Below are 21,754 nucleotides of genomic sequence, written 5' to 3'. Positions count from 1 at the left end.
CCACTAAGGTTGTGGTAGTCTATTACAACAGCAATAGGAAACGAACATAGGAATTCCTTTGTCACAACTGTTAAAATCTTCTCCTCTTGAAATTATCCATGTACTCTCAGTGGTTGGGAAATCTTACTTAGAGATGGCTGTAAATTGATTAGGACCACTGGTATGATATCAAATATACTTCAATAAATCATCATTTTTATTTGAAAAGTCAAAAAGTACAAATCTGGTGAATTCTGTGGTTTCCATGATTGGTGATGACTTAGAGAGAAGACTTTTGTTTTTGTTTTTGTTTTTTGAGGCAGAGCCTCAATCTGTTGCCCAGGCTGGAGTATAGTGGAGAGATCTTGGCTCACTGCAAAGTCGGCCTCCTGGATTCAAGAGATCCTCCAGCCCCAGCCTCCTAAGTAGCTGGGATTATAGGTGTGCACCACCATGCCTGGTTTGTTTTTTTGTATTTTTTTAGTAAAGATGGGGTTTCACCATGTTGGACAGGCTGGTCTGGAACTCCTGACCTCAAGTGATCTCAGACTCGCAACATGCTGGGATTACAGGCGTGAGCCACCATGCCCCGTCAGAGAGAAAACTTTGAATTCTTGGTGGGAATAAAGGAAGATGGCACAATCAGCTTGGGTTGCTATTAAAAATGGTGTAAACTGAGCCGGGTTCAGTGGCTCACGCCTGTAATCTCAGCACTTTGTGAGGCTGAGGAGGGCAGATCACCTGAGGCCAGGAATTCAAGACCACCCTGGCCAACATGACAAAACCCTGTCTCCACAAAAAATACAAAAATTAGCCAGGCATGGTGGTGGGTGCCTGTAATCCCAGCTACTCAGGAGGCTGAGGCAGGAGAATCACTTGAACCTGGGAGGCGTAGGTTGCAGTGAGCTGAGATCATGCCTGCACTCCAGCCTGGGCTACAAGAGCGAGGCTCTGTCTAAAAAAAAAAAAAAAAAAAACGCGTAAACTGGGTGCCTTAAACATCAAGTGTTGATCTCTCATAGTTATAGAGGCTGGGAAGATCAGGATCAAGGAGTGCCAGCCAGTTTGGTTCCTGCCAAATGCCTTCTTCCTTGTTTGCAGATGGATGCCTTTTTGCTGTATCTTCACATGGCTGAGAGATCATCCTGCCGTGTCTTTTATTGTAAGGGCATTAATCCCATCATGAGGACTCCACCCTCATGACTTAATTACCTCCCTAAGGCCCCATCTCCAATACCATCATATTGGAAACTATGACACAAAATTTTGGATGGATACAAACATTCAGTCCACAGCAGAAGACTTCCTTAAGAAGGTGACCCCTATTGCTCTTGGCTTTCAGATAATTTGTAGAAAGAAGTAAAGTGTGTTTATTTTTATAGTAAACAGAGACTTGGAAGTCCTTTCTAATTTCTGTTTTTTCTTCCATTTGTTATTTATTATATTTGGCTTAGGTCAATAGTCAGCATAGTAGCAGATCATTCAAAGATCTTTTTTTAGAAATTTGACCCTTCTTTATATGAACCAATTTTGCCAGCATTGCTTTCCATGTTTATAGATGCACTTTAGACCCTATGAAAAGTAATTACTGGATTCATTTAATATATTCTAGATATAATTAATTTTTATGGCGTGGCTTCTGAATAAATAGCTTTTGAAGTATACTGGTGTCAGTAGAAAAAGGTGTAAATGCCAGGAACTTGTCAGAAGCAGCACTATGCATTCTCTATATTATTATCCCTGCTGGCACTTATCACATTGTCTACCCCAGACAGAGGCACAATAAATATGTGTTCACTTCATTGATTCACTGCTTCTCTGGCTGACTGGGTGTAGGGGTGTATGCTGGATTACCTACTGATTGGTAAAACAAATGGTTATAGCCAACACACCTTTGTGTTGTTCATATGCTAATCAGCACTTTCAGTAGGGCTTCCTAATTTTTGTTTGCACATCTGCCTACTTCAATAGACTTTGAGCATCCTATTTATATCTGTTTCTCAAGGCTATAGTCTAATTCATGACACATAGGAGGTGGTAAGAAGATTAAGTTATAACAGGTACAGGTACTTAGAGAACTGAATGAAAGAATGAACGAATGAACAAATGAACAAATGAATGAACAAATGAATGAATGGATAAAGAACAATTTAGCATTATTCAAACACGAGTTATTTTGAACAGTGTATTTGGAATACACTGATGAATAAACAAACGTTGAATTCCTTAAAACATTTCTTCTGCAACATAATATTTATCAGAATCAGAGACTATACCTTCTGATAAGTGTCTGGAGAGAAGCTACATTCAGAGGTTGATAAGGACTGAGACTGTGATTTGTCACTGAGCAGGCAGGCCTTGAAAGTGCTTCAGCCTCCGTCCTTCTCTAGCAGAAAGACTATACCAGGGCAAAATAAATAATTTAATAAGGAAGCACTTCTTAATTAAATTCTTTGAAATTAGTCCTAAAACGTGGATAAATATATTTCAAAATACTAAAAAAAAAAAAATCACTTCCATACAGGATGGATTCACTTCTTCCAGTTGTTATGTTTCAGAGTGGAGATAATGAAATGCAGGTACGTGTATGTGTGCTTGTGCGTTTCTGTGTGTCACAAGAGTGGACTTGTTATACACGGGTGCTCTGCCCCATCTGGTTCTCTGACTCTAGCATTCTCTTGCTCTTCTGCCTTCCACCATGGCTGCCATTTTATTTTAATGTTAATTATTAATGGTTAGTGAATAAGGCCAATCCAAGTCCCATGACCAGCTGAGAGGTAGGTAGTAATAATAGGCATCTCTGTCTCTTCTCTTAGAGCAGTAATTCAATATTCACTAATTCAATATTTATGGCAACTGTATAGAATGTGACAACTATGAATAATGTGAACTGACTGTGTTTTCCACACACTAGTCCTACCAGAATCTATTCCCTTTTATCTCTCAGCTCAACCCTGACATTTTCCCCTCATTGACCTCTTTATGGCCTTTCTGGCCTCCATGAAGCTTCTCGAACACACCAGGTATAGTTCCAGCTTGCTCTTCTCTGCCTGGAATGCTAAACTCACTAAAATCTTTATGGCTGTCAGGTTTTATGAAAGTCTAATATACTGTAATATTTACTTAGGTATTTAGTTCACTGTTTATCGTCTAACTCATACCCAAAGATTCAGTTTTCACCTGAGTGAAAAATACACATTGTCTTGTCTTGTTTATGCAGATGCAAGATGAGGGCCAGACATAGTCAGGTGTTGCTTAACAACAGAGATATAATCTGAGCAGTGTGTTGTCAGATGATTTTGTCCTCATGCAAATGTGATAGAACTTACACACACCTAGATGGCACAGCCTACTACACACCTAGGCCGTATGGTATTGCTTATTGCTGCTAGGCCACAAACTTAATGCTGAATACTGTAGGCAATTGTAACACAATGGTAAATATTTGTGTATTTAAACATATCTAAACATAGAAAAGATGCATTCAAACTGTGGTATAAAAGATAAATTTGGTACACCTGTATAGAGCACTTACGGTGAATAGAGCTTACAGGACAGTAAGTGGCTCTGGGTGCATCAGTAAGGGGGTGGTGAATCAATGTGATGGCTCAGGATGTTACTGTGCACTATTGTGGACCTTACGGATTCTGCACACTTCAGCTCTGCTAAATTTGTTTATTTTCTTTCTTTAATAATACATAACATAACCTTACTATAACTTCTTTTTTTTGAGACAGAGTCTCGCTCTGTCGCCCGGGCTGGAATGCAGTGGCATGACCTTGGCTCACTACAACTTCCACCTCCCAGGTTGAAGTGATTCTCCTGCCTCAGCCTCCCGAGTAGCTGAGATTACAGTAGCTGGGATTACAGGAGCCACCACACCTGGCTTATTTTTGTATGTTTAGTAGAGACGGGGTTTCGCCATGTTGGCCAGGCTGGTCTCTAACTCCTGACCTCAAATGATCCACCCAGCTGGGCCTCCCAAAGTGCTGGGATTATAGACATGAGCCACTATGCCCAGCCATTATAACTTCTTTATAAACATTTAAAGTTTTCAAAAATATTTTTACTCTTTTGTAATAATAATTATCTTAAAACAGAAACACATTGTACAGCTGTACAAAAATATGTTCTTGCTTTACCTCATTATTCTATGATTTTTTGTTTTTAATTTTTTTAACATATTAAATGTTTTTGCTAAAAACTAAGGTGCAAACACACATATTAGCCTAGGCCTACACACAGTCAGCAACTTCAAGTTGTCCCCAGGAAGCAATAGGAATTTTTTGGCTTCATTATAATTTTATGAGACCACCACTGTATATGGCGTCATTAACTGAAACATTGTTATGATGTATAGTACTATATATACATGTACATATATTTGTATACATATGCATATTCATATATACATACATAAACATATATCTATGATATATGACACTTTTGACACATATGAATACATACATGTATATGTGATTTGCAAGTACCCAGGTGATCACCATTAACAGCCAGATTTCTGTACTGCTGATATAAGTGCCAGCGAACCTCTGAATAAATATTAGAGGAAGAATCCTTGATCTAGTTGTGCAATGCTTGATAGATTGATGTTCCGGGGATGTCAGATAGTTTAGAGAAAAGAAAATGGTGTGTAAGGGAATAGTGATTTAAAAAGCAAACTCTGGAGCCCAAATACCCAATATTTAATACTAACTGTCTTGTGGTGAACATTATATATGTGCAACTCATAAAGTGGTGGCATAAAAACTCTTGTTCACTAAAAACACCCAAAGTAAAGGCATTAGTGAGGTATTCACAGTGAAACTGGAGACAAAGGATATGCTTAAGAGATGTTTTGGTCATAAATCAGTAGAAAGAAATGATTGATAAAAAGTTGGGTCTGGGCATGGTGGCTCATGTCTATAATCCCACCACTTTGGGAGGCTGAGGCGGGTAGATCATCTGAGGTCAGGAGTTCGAGACCAACCTGGCCAACATAGTGAAACCCCGTCTCTTCTAAAAAATAGAAAAAAATTATCCAGGCATCGTGGTGGGCACCTGTAATCCCAGGTACTCATGAGGCTGAGGCAAGAGACTCACTTGAACCCAAGAGGCGGAGGTTGCAGTGAGCCAAGGTTGCGCCACTACACTCCAGCCTGGGTGACAGAGCGAGACTCAGTCTCAAAAAAATAGAAAAGTTGGAAAATGGCTAAGCTTAGAAACTTAAGGCATTTGATGATGGATGTGATTCTGTACATGATGCATTTGAAGCTTTCGTGGTATATCTAGGTGGAGATGTCTAGTAGACAGAAGTGTGTGCTAGAAAAATGTGCAGAAGCTGCATCATTAGGAGACATAAAGCCTTTAGAGATTTGTGTATAATCTGTGGGTGATTGTTATCACTAGCTCAATCCTTTGCCCCACATTTACCACTCTACATGACCTTGCTAATTCTCCTTAAAGTACATATGGCTGTCATTTTATGTTTTTATTTATAAGTTATTTGTCTACTGATTATCTCTTTCAGAGGACTGCATGTTCTATATGAACTGGTACCTTTTTCGACTTGTCCACTATTGTATTTACAGCACTTTGATAGTGCTAGATGCCTATTATTTGTTGGATGAATAAATGAATGATTAATATGATGAATTTTTAGCACAAATACAATATTCAACTGGATGATCTTTTTTTTCTTTTCCTTTTTTTAAATTTTTTTTGGGACGGAGTCTCACTCTGTCACCCAGGCTGGCGTGCAATGGCGTGGTCTTGGCTCACTGCCACCTCTGCCTCCGGGGTTCAAGCAATTCTCCCTCCTCAGCCTCCCAAGTAGCTGGGACTACGGGCGCGTGCAGCCACACCCGGCTAATTTTTGTATTTTTAGTAAAGATGGGGTTTCACTATGTTGGCCAGGCTGGTCTAGAACTCCTGACCTCGTGATCCACCCACCTCGGCCTCCCAAAGTGCTGGGATTACAGGCATGAGCCATTGCACCCGGCCAGATGATCTTTTATATAACCATAATGGTTGGAAAAAAAAATCAGTATTCTTGCATCGCCAATATTCCTATGGTGTTAGAAACGGTAGCATCTTTATTCTTTCAGAGTAAAACTAAAATATCTGAAATTAACAACATCATAAACATTTGTCTTGTCTGCTAATAAAAAGTAATGTATAAATCATCACAATGCTAATTATAAAACAAGTAGATCATATAAATACAGCGTGTCTCATTGCCATTACATACTACAAATGTAATTATAGTGCTACTAAAAATCAACTCTTCTCAAAATACAAAGACATAACTCTGAGAACAATTTAAGAAATAAATTTTAAAAGTAACATATGAGTTGGCACAAATAGAATATTAAATGTAATCTTCATATCCTTAATTATGCAAGTCATAGAAGCAGATGTAAAAGAAAACTTGTATTGAGTAATATATGTTAATAACTTCATATTCAGTTCCCTCAAATCAAATGGTTCAGCCAAGTTTTATAGCTTTAGAAGTACTTTATTTTACGGAGTACTGAACTAATGACCAGATAAAGAATTTTCTGCTAGCTTTAACTTAGCTCTGAAAAGTCATAGCAAATGCAATAAAATTATATTGCATCTTGTATTATTGATATTTGTGTTATTTCCTCTTTTTGAGTCATTTCTCTTTTTATATTCTCACTAAGGCGAGATACAAAATAACTATATATCTCTCTGGGAAGTACATCTAATGAGAGTGAATGAGTGAGAAAAGAAATATACTAAATAGCTTGACCAAGTTTTCAAGAGTGAGCACATACTTTATGTAATGTAACTACTCCATTTTATAGAGATGTAAACTTAGACCCAAAGAGTTGAGGTGTACTCTTTAAAATTATGTTTAGTTAGTGATGATAGAATATAACTCAAGTCATTGGATGAAGTAATTCCACTATACTATGAGAGTAGCAAGTAAGAAATGGTCAAACCTGGCATGGTGGGTCTGATACTTTTCCTGTGTTTAATGGGAATTTTATTAAGGGAGGAAAGCAAACTACTCTAAGTAGTAGCCTTTTATATTCACACTTTATCATCCATCTCCATCCTAAGAGATCAGTAAATTTCAGACCTCAAATAAATAAATAATAGCTCCCCATCAGGAGAGGGTTCTGCTATCTCTGTAATTGTAAGCAATATATACAACGAATTTCTCCATTTTCTAAGAAAGATGGTTTGATCCTTCATCTTGTAGTCTTCAGTCATTCACTCAGTGTTAAGTATTTTCTGTGTGCAAGACACCTCATTCATCTTTTACAGATACAAAATTTAAATTAAAAAAAAAATTTGAAGACTTCTGTTTCTGGTTCTCCACATAAGAAACCCGGAAGTCGCCATTCCATCCTAACAACAAGCAAAAAGCTGAACAGACTGAAAAGTCAGCAAGTCATCTAGGATCTGTAAGACTGGTGAGGACACAGGACAAATATCTGCTCCCAAGAATGGAGAGACAGTCAGGGAAACATAGGGAGCCACAGTTTACAGGAGCAGAAACCACCCTGAAATCAATGTTGGGGTAGGAGAATCTGAACTGGAGCTGATGAATCACTGAAGGCTCAGTGTGGAATACTCTGTAAGGTAAAAACTTCTAGAGGACCCAGGCATGAAGAATAGGGGACTTTCTTTGTTAGTTTTACCTTCAGGCGCACTGCCAGGTTCTCACATTAAATATCAGAGAAAAATCTCCTTGCTTCCATATCTCCCGTGCTTCCAGCAGGGGAAGGGAAAAGGAACCCATTCTGAAATACGCCAGAGCTTTTTATTCTTTTTAACATGGCCTGACCTTAGGAGAGACTAGTTAACAAGGGTCTAGCTAGCTAGGGTATCATCAGAGCCTAACTTACCTCAGAGAAGGAAAATACCCAACTGCAGTCCACTCTAGATATCCTCCCCCATCTAAGCAGGGAGAAAAAAAAATGGAGAATCACTTGTGAAGTTCTCAGCACAGAAGAATGGTCTCACTAAGAGTCTGAGACCGATTCATAGGACTGCAGTACACTTTGCCTACGCCCACACATTATCTCTGCATTACTAAAAGCCTGTTTACAGTAGATTCTCTTAACTGCTACATTAAAATTATAAGGCATGACAAAAGGGAACACACACACACACACACACACACACACACACACACATATACAATTTTGAGGAGGCAGAACAGCATCAGAACTGATATGACAGGGATGTTAGAATTATTAGACTGGGAATTTAAACTAACCATGACTAATATGCTAAGGACCATAATGGGAACGTAGACAGCATGCAAGAACATATGAACAATGTAAACAGAGAATTAGAAATCCTAAGAAAGAACCAAAAATAAATGTTTGAGATCAAAAACACTGTAACAGAAATGAAGAACGCCTTTGATTGGCCTATTAGTAGACTGGCACAGCTGAAGGAAAATCTTTGAGCACGAGGCTATCTCAGTAGAAAACTCCAAAACTAAAAAGGAAAAGGAACATGGACTGAAAAACAACCAAGAACATCCAAGGAGTGTGGGACAAATACAAAAAGGTGTAACATGCCTGTAAGAAGAAAACCAGAAAATGAAGAAAGAAAAAGGAACAGAAGAAGTGTCAGACACCAAACCACAGATCCAAGAAATTCAGAGAAAAACAAACTGGATAAATGCCAAAAAAAAAAAAAAAAAAAACCCACTACACCTAGGCATATCATTTACAAACTACAGAAAATTGATGATGTAGAAAAAAATTCTCACAGAAGTCAAAGAAAAACAACACCTTACTCACAGAGGAAGAAATATGAGAATTACATCTGAATTCCCCTTGGAAATCATGAAAGCAAGAAGAGAACAGAATGAACTATTTAAAATGCTGAGAGAAAGCAAAGCAAAACACCAACGTAGAACTTTATGCTCTGTGACATTATCCTTGAAAGTGAAGGAGAAATATAGACTTTTTCAGGCAAACAAGAATTAAGGGAATTTGATGGCGGTAGACCTACTTTGCAAGAAACATTAAATGAAGTGCTTTAGAGAAAAAGACGATAATATAGATCAGAAACTCATATCAACATAACAAAAGGAGGAACATCAAGAATGAATATGTAAAGGTAAAATACATTTTTTATTTGTCTTATTCCTAACTGATCTAACAATAACTTTTTTCAAAATAGTAATAGCAACTATGCATTCAATTATATATAAATATATATTATTTTGTATGTTTATACACAAGTGAAATGAATTACAAGTAATAATATAAGAGATAAGAGAGAATTTTGTTATTATAAGGTATTCATGCCATTAGTGAACTAGTATAGCATATTTGAAAGTAGTCTTGGATTCCTTGTAATGCATATTGCAAATTACAGGGCAACCACTAAAAAGACTAAAAAAAGAAGAAGTATAACTGACATGCTACGAAAGGAATTAAACTGGAATTGTATAAAATACTTCATTAAAACCACAAAAAAGTGGAAAAAAGTAGAACACAAAAATAAGAACAATAAACACGTGCAACAAATAGGAAACAGTAACAAATATGGTAGACATTAACTCAACTATGTCAATAATGACTTTGAATATTAGTTGTCTCAATGCATCCATTAACAGAGAATGTCAGAGTGGATGAAAAAACAATACTCAAATCTATATGTTTCTAACAGAAGCACACATTAAACATAAAGCTATATGTATTTATAATTTATATACATATATACATTAAGAGTAAATAAATGGATAAAAATATACCAAACTAACACTAATCAAAAGAAAGAAGCAGCAGCTATATTTATTTCAGATAAAACAAATTTCAAATCAAGGGAAATTATCAGGAATAAATCAGGGCATTACATGATGAAATATAGACCGATTCTCCAAAAAAAATAATGATACTTAATTTGTATGCACCTAATAACAGTGTCAAACTACATGAGGGAAAAACTCAATAGAATTTAAAAAAATCACATAATCATCTTAATAGACATAGAAAAACAAACAAACATTTGAAAATATCCAGCATACTTTCATGAACAAAACATTCAATAAATGAGAAATAGTATAGTACCTCTTCAATTCAATAAAGGCCATCTATTAAAAAACAAAAACAAAAGCAGCTAAGATTATACTTAATGATTAAAGACTAGTTGCTTTTCTCCTGACATAGAAATAATATACGGATGTCCCCTCTCACTACTTTTTTTTTTTTTTTTTTTTTTTGAGTTGGAATTTTGATCTTGTTGCCCAGGCTGGAGTGCAATGGCGGGATCTCAGCTCACTTCAACCTCCGCCTCCTGGGTTCAAGCGATTCTCCTGCCTCAGCCTCCCAGGTAGCTGGGATTACAGGAACCCGCCACCACACTCAGCTAATTCTTTGTGTTTTTAGTAGATACGGGGTTTCACCATACTGGCCAGGCTGGTCTCGAACTCCTGACCTCTAGTGATCTGCTCGCCTCAGCCTCCCAAAGTGCTGGGATTACAGGCATGAGCCACCATGCCCGGCCCCCTCTCACTACTTATATTTAACATTTTAGTGAAGGTTCTAGTCAGGGAAATTAGGCAAGAAAAAATAACAAAGGCATTCAAATTAGAAAGGAAGAAGGATATGATCTTATAAATAAAAAAATTCAAATTTGTTCATTAACAAAATTCTTAGAAACAATACACAAGTTCAGCATGGCTTCATGATACAAAGTTAATATACAAAAATCTATTGTATTTCTATATCCTTTAACAAATAATCCAAGAATATTAAGAAAATAATTTGATTTACAATAAAACTAAATATAATAAAATACTTAGGAAATAATTTAACAAATAAATGTAAAATATGTACACTGAAACCTATAAAATTCCATTGAAATAATTATTAAAAGATCTAAATAAATGAAAACAAGTACAAAGTTCATGATTTATTGTACTTATCATTAAGATGATGATACTCTTTACATCGATCTATAGACTCAATGAACTCTATATACAAATTCCACCTAAATTATTTGTAGAAATTAGCAAGTTAATTCTAAAATTTACATGAAATTTCACAGGTCACAAAATAGTCAAAACAATCTTAAGAGTAAGAATAATGTAGAAGTACTTACAAAGCAGGGAATCAAGACAGTGTGACATTGTCATAAGGACAGACATGTGGATCAATGGAAGATAACTCAGAGTTCAGAAATAAATCTATACATTTACAGCAACTGATTTTCGAAAATGGTGGCAAGACCCTTCAAATGGTGCCAGGCCAGCTGGATAGCCACTTGCATACCTCACACCATACACAGCAATTAACTCCAAATGGATCAAAGACCTCAATGTAAGAGATACAGCTATGAACATCTTGGAGTAGAACACAGGGGTAAATAATGACCTTCGATTGGGCAAAAATTCTCACGTATGACACAAAAGCATGAACAACGAAAGAAAAATAAATTAGACTTAATCAAATTTAAAAATAAAAACCTTTGTGCTTCAAAAAGTCAGCATCAAGAAAGTAAAAAGACAAACCACAGAATGGGAGAAATACTTTCAAATCATATATCAGATAAGTGGGTTGTATCTAGAATATATAAAGAACACTTACAAATCAGTAATAAAAAGACAAATAACCCAATTAAAAATAGATACAACATATGAATAGGCATTTATTCAAGGAAGGTATATAAATGTCTAGCGCACACTTGATAAAATGCTTGACATTACTAGGTATTAGGGAAATAAAAATCAAAACCACAGTGAGTTTCTGGAAACTTGGGTTGTTTACACCTTATCTATTGTGAATATGGCTGCTATGAACAGTTGTGTAGAATATTTGTTTACGTATACGTACATATTATTCAAAAATAATTATTAAACAAATACTTCTACATAATTGTTTCTCGCAGCCCTATTCACAATAGCTAAAGAGAAATCAACCTAAATGTCTATAAACTCATAAACAAGATGTGATAGATACACATACGATTGGTTATTAGCCACAAAAAAGAATGAAGTACTGACACATGTGACATGAATGAACCTTGAAACATTGTGCTCAGTGAGCTAAGGCAGTCACGAAAGATCACATGTTTTATGATTCTAGTCATTTGAAAGTCCAGAGTATAAAAATATACAGATAGAGTAGATTCAGGAATGCCTAGAGCTTGTGTGTGTGTGCAGCAGAGGGGTTGTTAGAGAAGAGATAGTTAAAAAGTACGGAATTTCTTGTTGAGAAGAAAATAATGACTTTGTTGCTTGTTGCACATATATATAAACATACTGAAAACTGAAAACATACTGAAAAATTGATTAGTACACATTAGATGGGTGAAATATATGACGATAAAGATACCGAAGATAAACCAAAGACATACGCAAGCACTAAGCCTATAAATCTCTTGGCTGAAAACACTGGAGCAGATACTCAGGGCTTTGGATTAGGCAGTGATGTCTTATATATAGAATCTAAATCACAAGCAACCAAGAAAAACATCGATAATTTGGGTTTCACTAAAATTAAAAAACTGTTGAACATCACAGGACATCTTCAAAAAAAGTGGAAAGACAATCCAGACATGGTGAAGGTATCTGCAAATCATATATTTGATAAGAGATGTGTATTTCAAATATATAAGGAACACTGATAACTCAATTTAAAAAAGACAACAATGGTAAAGGATTTGAATAGCTATTTCTTCCAATGGCCAATAAGTATATGAAAATACAAAAAATCAACCCCCAATGTGATAATACCTCATGCCTATTAGAATTATTATGATCAGGATACAAATTATAAGTTTTTGTGAGGATATGGAGAAACTGAAACATTCGTACTATGCTTTTCGGAATGTAAAATGGTGCATCCACATTGAAAAATATTTTGGCAGTCCCTTAAAAGGTTTATCATATTTACCACATGACCAAGAAATTCCACTCCTATGTAAATATTTAAAAGAAATAAAAATGTGTCCGCAGAAAAACTTGTAAAAGAGTATTCATAAAAGTATTTTCATAATACCCAAGTAAATATTATTCATAATAGCCAAAAGCAACCCAAATTGCCATTAGCTGATCGATGGATACATACAATGTGGTAAATTCATACAATGGAATATTATTTGACAATAAAAAGGTATAAAGTACAACCTATTCAAAGTTAATCCATGAACCTATTTACGTTAAACACGTAAACATGTTAAATGAAATAAGCCATGCACAAAGACTGAACAGTATATGAATCTATTCATATGAAATATCCAGAATAGGCAAATATAAAAGAAAAACAAGTTTCTGGGTGCCTAGAACTGGGGAGGATGAAAGGAATGGGTGATGACTGCTAAGTACTGGTTTGTTGTTGTTGTTGCTTTTGGTAATGAAAATATATCACGTTTGTGGATCAGAAGATTCAAGAAGAAATGGACAAGATCATTCTAAAAGTTATATGAAAATGTAAAGGACCCAGACTAGTCAAAACAATTTTATAAAAAGTAACTTGGAGCACATACATTATTCAATTTTAAATTTTACTGTACACCCAAAATAATTTAAAAAGTGGAAGTGTTGGCATATTGATAGCTTCAAAGATAATGAAACAGAATTAAGAATACAGACATACACGGTCAATTAATCTTTACTAATGTCACAGGGTAATTTGTTGAAGTAAAAAATAATCTTTTCAGCAAAAGTTGCTGAGACAATGGTATATGCATATGACAAACAATGAACCTTGAGCTTTCTCTCATAGTATACACAAAAATAGATAAATGCAGATGGATAGCATAAATATACGATTAAATATAGAAATTAAACTATTTTCTTTGAGAAGAAAATATATTTTATTTTATTTTAGAAAATATATAAATATAAAATATTTTCTGTATATTTTCTTCTCAAAGCTATTTTCTTTGAGAAGAAAATACAGGAGAAAAATTTTCTGATATTGAAATGAGTAAAAATTTCTTAGATAAGACAGAAAAGTCTAAACCATTTAAAAATGATGAATTACATTTCATCAAACTCAAAACAGCAATATAGAACAATACAAACCATAGTTTCCTTTTTAAAATACACTGTTAAAAATGAAAAGGTGCCAGGCATGGTTGTGTACATCTGTAGTCCCAGCCAATCGTGAGGCTGAGGCAGGAAAGCCCAGTTGTTTGGGATTGCAGTGAGCTGTAATTGTGCCTGTGAATAGTCACTACACTACATGCTGGGCAACATAACTAGATCCTGTCTCTGTGTCTCCAAAAAACAAATAATAATCATAAAATAAAATGTAAAAGTGGAAAGGAAAGGCACAAACTGAAAGAAAATATTTAAAAAGCATATATTCTACAAAGGACCTGTAGACAGACAATCCAATAAATAAAATGATAGGTACTTTATTGGGAGAGTTGAATCAATGATAAATAAGCACATAAGATGTTTGACACCATTTGTCATTAGAAAATTAATATTGAAACTGCAATGACAGGTGAATATACATCTATTATAAAGACTTAAAATGGTTACATAATTGCTTAAATAGTCAAATGAGAAATATGACAATACCAAATGTTGTCAAGGATGAGGAACAATGGAAACACTCATACATTCCTACTGAAAATTCAATATGTTAATAATAGTCATTAAAAAATTCGGCAATTTCTTATCAAGTTAAAATATGCTTTCCATGTGACTCAGCAATCCCACCCCTAGGTCTTTACCCAAGAAATGTAAATGTATGTCACAAGAAGACTTGTGTTTTTGTTTGTAACTTGCACATATTTAATAATACTAACGGAACTTCATTCATAATGGCCCCAAACCACAAATAACTCACATGCCCATCAATTGGTGAATGTTCCAAAAGTTTATAATATATATTCACGGAATAGAGTATTACTTAGTAATAAAAAGAATGAGTTACTAATACATGCTACAACATTAATACATTTTAAATATGGTGTACTAAGTGGAAGATGCTAGACAGAAAAGACTGTGCACTACTTGCCTCCATTTATATGAAACAATGAGAGCAGGCAGATCAATGTTTGCTGGGGCAAGATGCCAGCAAAAACGTTTGCAAATTGGAATCTCAGCATTTTTCATGGGTGATGGAAATGTTTAATATCATGATTGTGGTGGTAGTTACACGGCTATTTGTTAAAAGTTATCCAACTCTACGTTTGGCAATTTGTATTGTATATAAATTATCTAAAAGCTAATTTCAATAGATAAAAGAGAGATACAATATGCAAACTTTAACAAAACTATTTATTACTCTGTTTTATTTTTCTTTTCCTCTGTCTGAAATATAGGAGACCTATGTCTTCCTCCTTCCTTATCGATGCCTAATACTACAAAATATATGGCTTGCAAAATCAGATCAAACGTCTGCATTTTCTATTCTATGAGTCTAGTAGCTTAAAATATTTGTTAGAACTGCCTTCAAAGACAAGCTAAGCATTATTTTCAAAACATGTAAAGAATCCTATCATTTTAAGACATGGCTACAGTGGTTTTCACATAAGTAGAAACATAAACCTCTGCTATACTGCCATAATTTGACTATAGAGTTGCTCATCATTCTGATAAAAAAAGATATGAAGAGTTTTAGCCAATATATTATTGCTAATCAGATATTTAGCTCATATGAAGATGAAGTCACTAATTTATTCATATATTTATTTTTAAAAAGCATGTAGTAGAACACACTACCAAGTAATCTTTTGGTAGTGGAACACACTACCAAATATATTTTTTTCAGGAGAACATAAGGTTGAATATCACAGAGACAAGCCATCATATTTGAGATGGTAATCAAAAAGAAATTGGAGTTGTTATGTGAATAAATTTGAGAGAATCACTCAAGTAAAAGTTAAAAATTAATAATATATATTTAATAATATATATATACATTCTTTCTTTCTTTTTTTTTTTTTGAGACAGAGTCTCACTTTGTTACCCAGGCTGGGGTGCAGTGGCACTATCTCGAGATCAGCTCACTGCAACCTTCGTCTCACAGGTTCAAGTGATTCTCATGCCTCAGCCTCCGTAGTAGCTGGAACTACAGGTGTGCATCACCATGTCCGGTTAATTTTTGTATTTTTAGTAGAGACAGGGTTTCACCATGTTGGCCAGGTTGGTGTCAAACTCCTGACCTCATGTGATCCTCCCTCATCAGCCTCCCAATGTGCTAGGATTACAGGCCTGAGCCACTGTGCCCAGCCATATACATTCTTTCATACAGTAAAGAAATATCAAAATCCAAATAATACATAGAAATAAAATAAATGCAAGTTAGAATAAATCTTGAAATTGTATTTTACCTTCTGGCCAGAAAAATCCATTAATGAATAGAAAATATCCTTTGTTGCCAGTAAAATAAAATAAAATATTTTTTCTTACTTTGAAATTACTAACTTCGTAGAACTATTTGACAATACTGAAGATGTCCTAGCAAACCTTATCTTTCCACTTTTATAAGCAAGACATTAAATATTGCAGTGGAGAACCTTGGATACAAGTTGAAATTGATGCTAAGATCCATGTTCAGAATCTACTTCTGTAAAAAGTAAGGAGCTGAGAATCTGAAACTGATTATGTGTTCTCTTACTGTGTATAAAGATGAAAGGTCTAATTGGCCCATGGGACCTCTTGACAGGACAGATTTAATCATGAAGCAGAGTAGGGACAGGACTGAAGGCCCATGGTGCTTTTAGGGACCCATGAAGATATTTTAATTCATTTCAAAATCAAAATATAAACTGAATAAATCAAGCTGGATGATAGCTGTCTTCATAGCAAAACAGTCACGAAATGTAGTATTTTTGTATTAATCTGATTCTAAACTGATGTTCAACATTTGAGCAAAGTTTATGGATTAGTGAAAATATGTTCACATAATAAATGAGTGCTTTGTGACAATGCTGAATTGTCTTCAAGGGTGGGCTTAGAGAATGCCTAAGTTCCAAACGCATATCAGCCACTGACTTGCAAGCAGACATGGGAGAGGAATAGTGTCAGGAACCTGACATGTGGTACCTAAAACTGATCTCACTTTACATGCCAGAAATTGACAATCCCTGCCTTTCGCTTTGTACTGGACTGTGTTGTTGTTATTTTAAAACATGAATTGAAAATAAATGGTCGTCAATTGACCACATTTTTTAGTAATAGAAAAGAATCTTACTCAGGCTGTTAATTATGATTATTTATCCCTTCATGGTTTGTTTTGCTCTATTCTGCCTGAGAAATGCATCACACAGTGATCTTTATGTTCAGACACTCTTACAAGGCTTCCCACTGTGCAGTTCTTAGCTCCCCATCACACAATGAAACCTAGTCTGTGTGAAGCTAAGATATTACTTCTTCACTATTATGCGTAATAAGACTTACAATTTGTTTGTCTATGATTAATTATCACTTTTCCCAAGAGATGCAATGCTGAGTGTTTTCATATGCTAATATGTGCCAAGCTGCCAGTGCTAACTCAGCTCTCTGATCCTAAAACTCACCTTAAGTGAATGAATATCACTGTTTATTGCCAAAGTTGTCATTTGTCTGGAAATGAAATAAATATCTAAGAAGAATTTCAATGATAGAGCTGCTTTTCAGCTGACAGCTCATTCCTTCTTATCAAAACGCAAATATATGTCAATGTGTGCATTACTTAAGACTCATGAGATAATTGCTTCAATTTGCCTGACAATCTGATAATGTCATTTGCACAGTTGTGAATGGTGTCAACACTGAATGAATGTACCGTAGACTAAAGGTGTGAAATACAGTTGGAGAAAAAAGGGCTTCTATTGAAGTGTCTTCTGCCACATGAAATCCTAGATACTTGCTTTCTTCTTCAAAAGTGTGTGTCCTTGACTCAAATTTGATCTTGAATTTATCACCAAAAAAGAGAACAAATTCAACATTCCAGGTGGCCTAAGAAACATGTAGGTTTCTAATCATTTCTTTTAATTCAAAATTTTATTTATTGATATATTTGTGAAAGTCCATATAGTGCACAGGTATATACTTGCAGCAAGCTGTGTGATGGATATTGGAGAAACATATATTTTGGCAATAGATCCTTCTCATCTGAAATCTCCCTAAGTTTTATGGTGTTGAGTAAGTTTTGTTGCTGTTTTCTCAATTTCTCTAGTTACAGTTTTTTTTTTTAAATTATCTAAGTGGGTATAATCCTACCCATTGCTAAGGAATTTTGTGGAGATTAAATGTGTTAATAAATAAAATGTATTTATAAATAAAATGTGTTAAATAAAACAATTCTATTGTAATCAGCTCAGGTTAAACACTTAGAATAGTTTGTTATTATTAACACAACTACATGTGTATTTAATCAAGTTCTTATCTTTTTTAAGCCTTAATTTCTTTATCAAATAGATCCAAGAATAAATCATTTGTAATGTTAATATGTTTGAAGTGTTTTTGTGATGGTCACATAAGAAACATAAATATCTTTGCCTAGTGTATATCACAAAGATGCCTTTAGGGAAAAAAAAGTACTTGCTTTATTGTATGCAATCAACAAGTAAAATATTAAAATATTATATATATATTTTTTCATATGATGGCATTGACAGCTTCAAAATTAACTGCAGTGTATTTCTATTTTATTATTCACCTGAGCTGGTGCTAGCAGCGGATTCTGCCTGGAGTAATTGTTCAGATCAGTGGTCTATGGCCAAGGACAGAAGAAATGAGACTTTTAATTAATAGAGTGGAAACCAGAAAGATATAATAGTTGGGGCATCTGCTAAACTATAAATCTCTAAACAGAAATGACTCTGTTTGATTGCAACTCAATATTTAGAAATTATAAGATGCAACATGGAGTTCATCTCAAATAAAGAGCTCTTATTTAACTTAGAATGTAAACCTACAGTGCATTAATGCATGTGCAATTGAATTTTATTGTGATAGAATAAAAAGGAGGCTTAACATACTTTATTAAATGCATGCATTTGCCATCAAAATATCTACTAAAATGATAGCAGATGACTCATTTTTTAAAAAAATTAATACACCTAAGTACTAGAAGAATGAGAAAAGATATTTGTACGTGAATAGTTCAGCACATACTTAAAAGATTTATAGCAGGTAAATCGTTGTCAGTTTTCTTAACAGAAAGTAGAGAATTAAAAATTAAAAAGTGTAATGCTGTAAGAAAAACATAAGTGGATTCACCCAGAATTATCTCAGCCAGCTCAGAAATTGGAGGCAGGAATATGTGATGTTTAAAAGATACATGAACAATAGTCGGACTCCCACTTCCACTGTTCCTTCACACCCATGTATGCCACATTTCTGCTCAGGAGAAACTGAACCAGAGATGGTCTGGATGCAAGGACCTGAGGCACAACAGAAGATCTGGGAGAGACATAATAATAAATGGAAGGAGCGCTTAAGTGCATTTCTATTCACTGAAATGTGAACGTCATCTTACTCAAAATCTATCCCTGCTATTTAGCTCCCAGGATTCTGGCAGCCATATTTATAGAGCCCATTTTGGAAACTTGGAGAAGATTTTTATAATTTTTTTTAATTTTTTTTATTCTTTCAGAAATCAAATGCTTCTAGGGAAATATCTTTTAGTTTTCCCTCTTCACCCTCCATTGAGTTCTACCAGTTGACAATAGCAACTATTGAACCAGAGTGCTCCAGAACACGCTCCATGATTTTTAAATATGAACAGTGATCCAAGTATCACCAGACATCAGAGGAGGGTCTCTATTATAAAGCTAGAACACAAAACAAATGAATGGGAAGGAAAAGAATAGGAAATGCACATAGTCTTTGGAAAGGACAATCAAAACCCTACATCAACAGGAATATGTAATATTTGTAGAGAAAGTAAAAAAAAAAGTTTCAACCAAGAAACAAAACGAAGAGGCTGTATAAAACAAATAGGAAATACAAAATATTTCTAGGAAATTTAAAATATGATAGCTTAAATTAATAAAAAATTTAAAACCTATACATGTTGTAAACCAAAAGTAAAATTCTAAGCCCTCAGCCATCTGAATGGACCTTCTCCTCTGGTCAAGAACATTCCAAAGTTAGTTCAGGATATAATGGGAAGGGGGATCCAGACATGCCTCATTATATCCTCCTCCCTTTTGGAATTACTGATAGAACAGACTCTTTAAGTCTGGTAAGAAACATTTACAATCTATTCTCTTTAGAGATTGCTACCTGAAGTATTCATCTGCATGTTAAACTTTGAATCCCCAAAACTCCTTATTGTAACCCAGGCATTCATTTCTAATGATAACTCTTTCAACAAATTACCAGTCAGAAAATCTTTGAATGCACCTATGACTTGGAAACCCCCACTTCCAGTTACTCCACCTTTCTGGACTGAACCAATGTACATCTTACATGTGTTGATTGATGTCTTATGGCTCTCTAAAATGTATAAAACAAAGTTGTGGCCTGACCACCTTGGGAACGTGGTCTCAGAATCTCCTGAGGGTTGTGTCATGGGCCATTGGTCACTCAGATTTGGTTCAAAATAAATCTCTCCTAATATTTTACAGAGTTTGACTCTTTTAGTTGATAATGTGTTGGATGATAATATCAAGGAATCACTGAGAAAGTGGCATAAAAATAATCAGGGAAGCACATCAAGAATCATACATAAAGATCATTGTGGTGTGTTTTGCAATATAAGATATTAGAAACAATTCAAATGATTAAAGATGGTTTAGGGTTGTATACACACAAACATTATATGTGGATAACAATCTATGTAAGTTATTTGTTATAAACACTGTTAGACAGATATGTGAATACTGTCTAATGGCATGACTCCCATAAAGAAAAACTGAAAAATCTGAAAAATACATCTAACAGTTAATGGTGGTTTCCACTGGGTTTTTAGATTATAAGGTGTCAACCAACAACAAAATTCTAAGCCTCCCAACAATCTAAATGGACCTTTCTTCTTGGGAAGGGCATTCCAGAGTTAACCTGAAAAACTATTCAGACCATGATGGGAAGTGGGGGTAAGACATGCCTTATTATCCCCCACTTCCTTTTGAAATTCAGGCATAGCTGATCAGCATTAACATTAAAACAGATCTTAGAGCTGACAAAGCTGACTCTGTAGCAATGAGATACCAAATTACAGCTTGACTCTAGTACAGCATTGCATGACAGATAGCAGGCCCTGAAAGAAATCAAAGTATTTTTACCTCAAATAATGTTTATTTGCTCTATCTTGAAATAGTCCTGCAAAGCTGTCTTTTGTGGGAAAAATCTACATTCTGAAAAGAATCCCTTCCCTTTTCCAGGTTTTTTACCTGTTTCAGAAGAAAATTAACTAAGATTCTGGCATTCTTTTAAGTCTGATAGAAAACATTTAAAATCGATTTGCACTGAAGCTTGCCGCCTGGAGGATTCATATGGTAACAGAAGAAACCATGGTCTCCTTAAGCTCTTATCTTAACCCAGACACTCCATTCTATTGACTCCAAGTGTGTAGATAAACTCTTTAAACCAATTGCCAATCAGAAAATCTTTAAATCCACCTACGACCTGGAAGTCACCCCCACCACTTTCTCCAAGTTGTTCCACCTTTCTATATCAAACCAATGTACATCTTACATGTATTGATTTCTAATATTTCCCTAAAATGTATAAAACCAAGCTGGAGCCTGACCACCTTGGACAAATGTTTTCAGGATCTCCTGGGGCCAAGTCACAAGCTATTGATCACTTGTATTTGGCTCGGAATAAATCTCTGCAAATATTTGACAGAGTCTGACTCATTTCATTGCCAAAGGAATGCTGTTATTT

The sequence above is a fragment of the Nomascus leucogenys genome, chromosome 2, assembly GCF_006542625.1.
Source record: "Nomascus leucogenys isolate Asia chromosome 2, Asia_NLE_v1, whole genome shotgun sequence".
Taxonomy (NCBI): Eukaryota; Metazoa; Chordata; class Mammalia; order Primates; family Hylobatidae; genus Nomascus; species Nomascus leucogenys.
The sequence above is the reverse complement of the archived record's forward strand: the minus strand, read 5'-3'. Positions refer to the sequence as shown.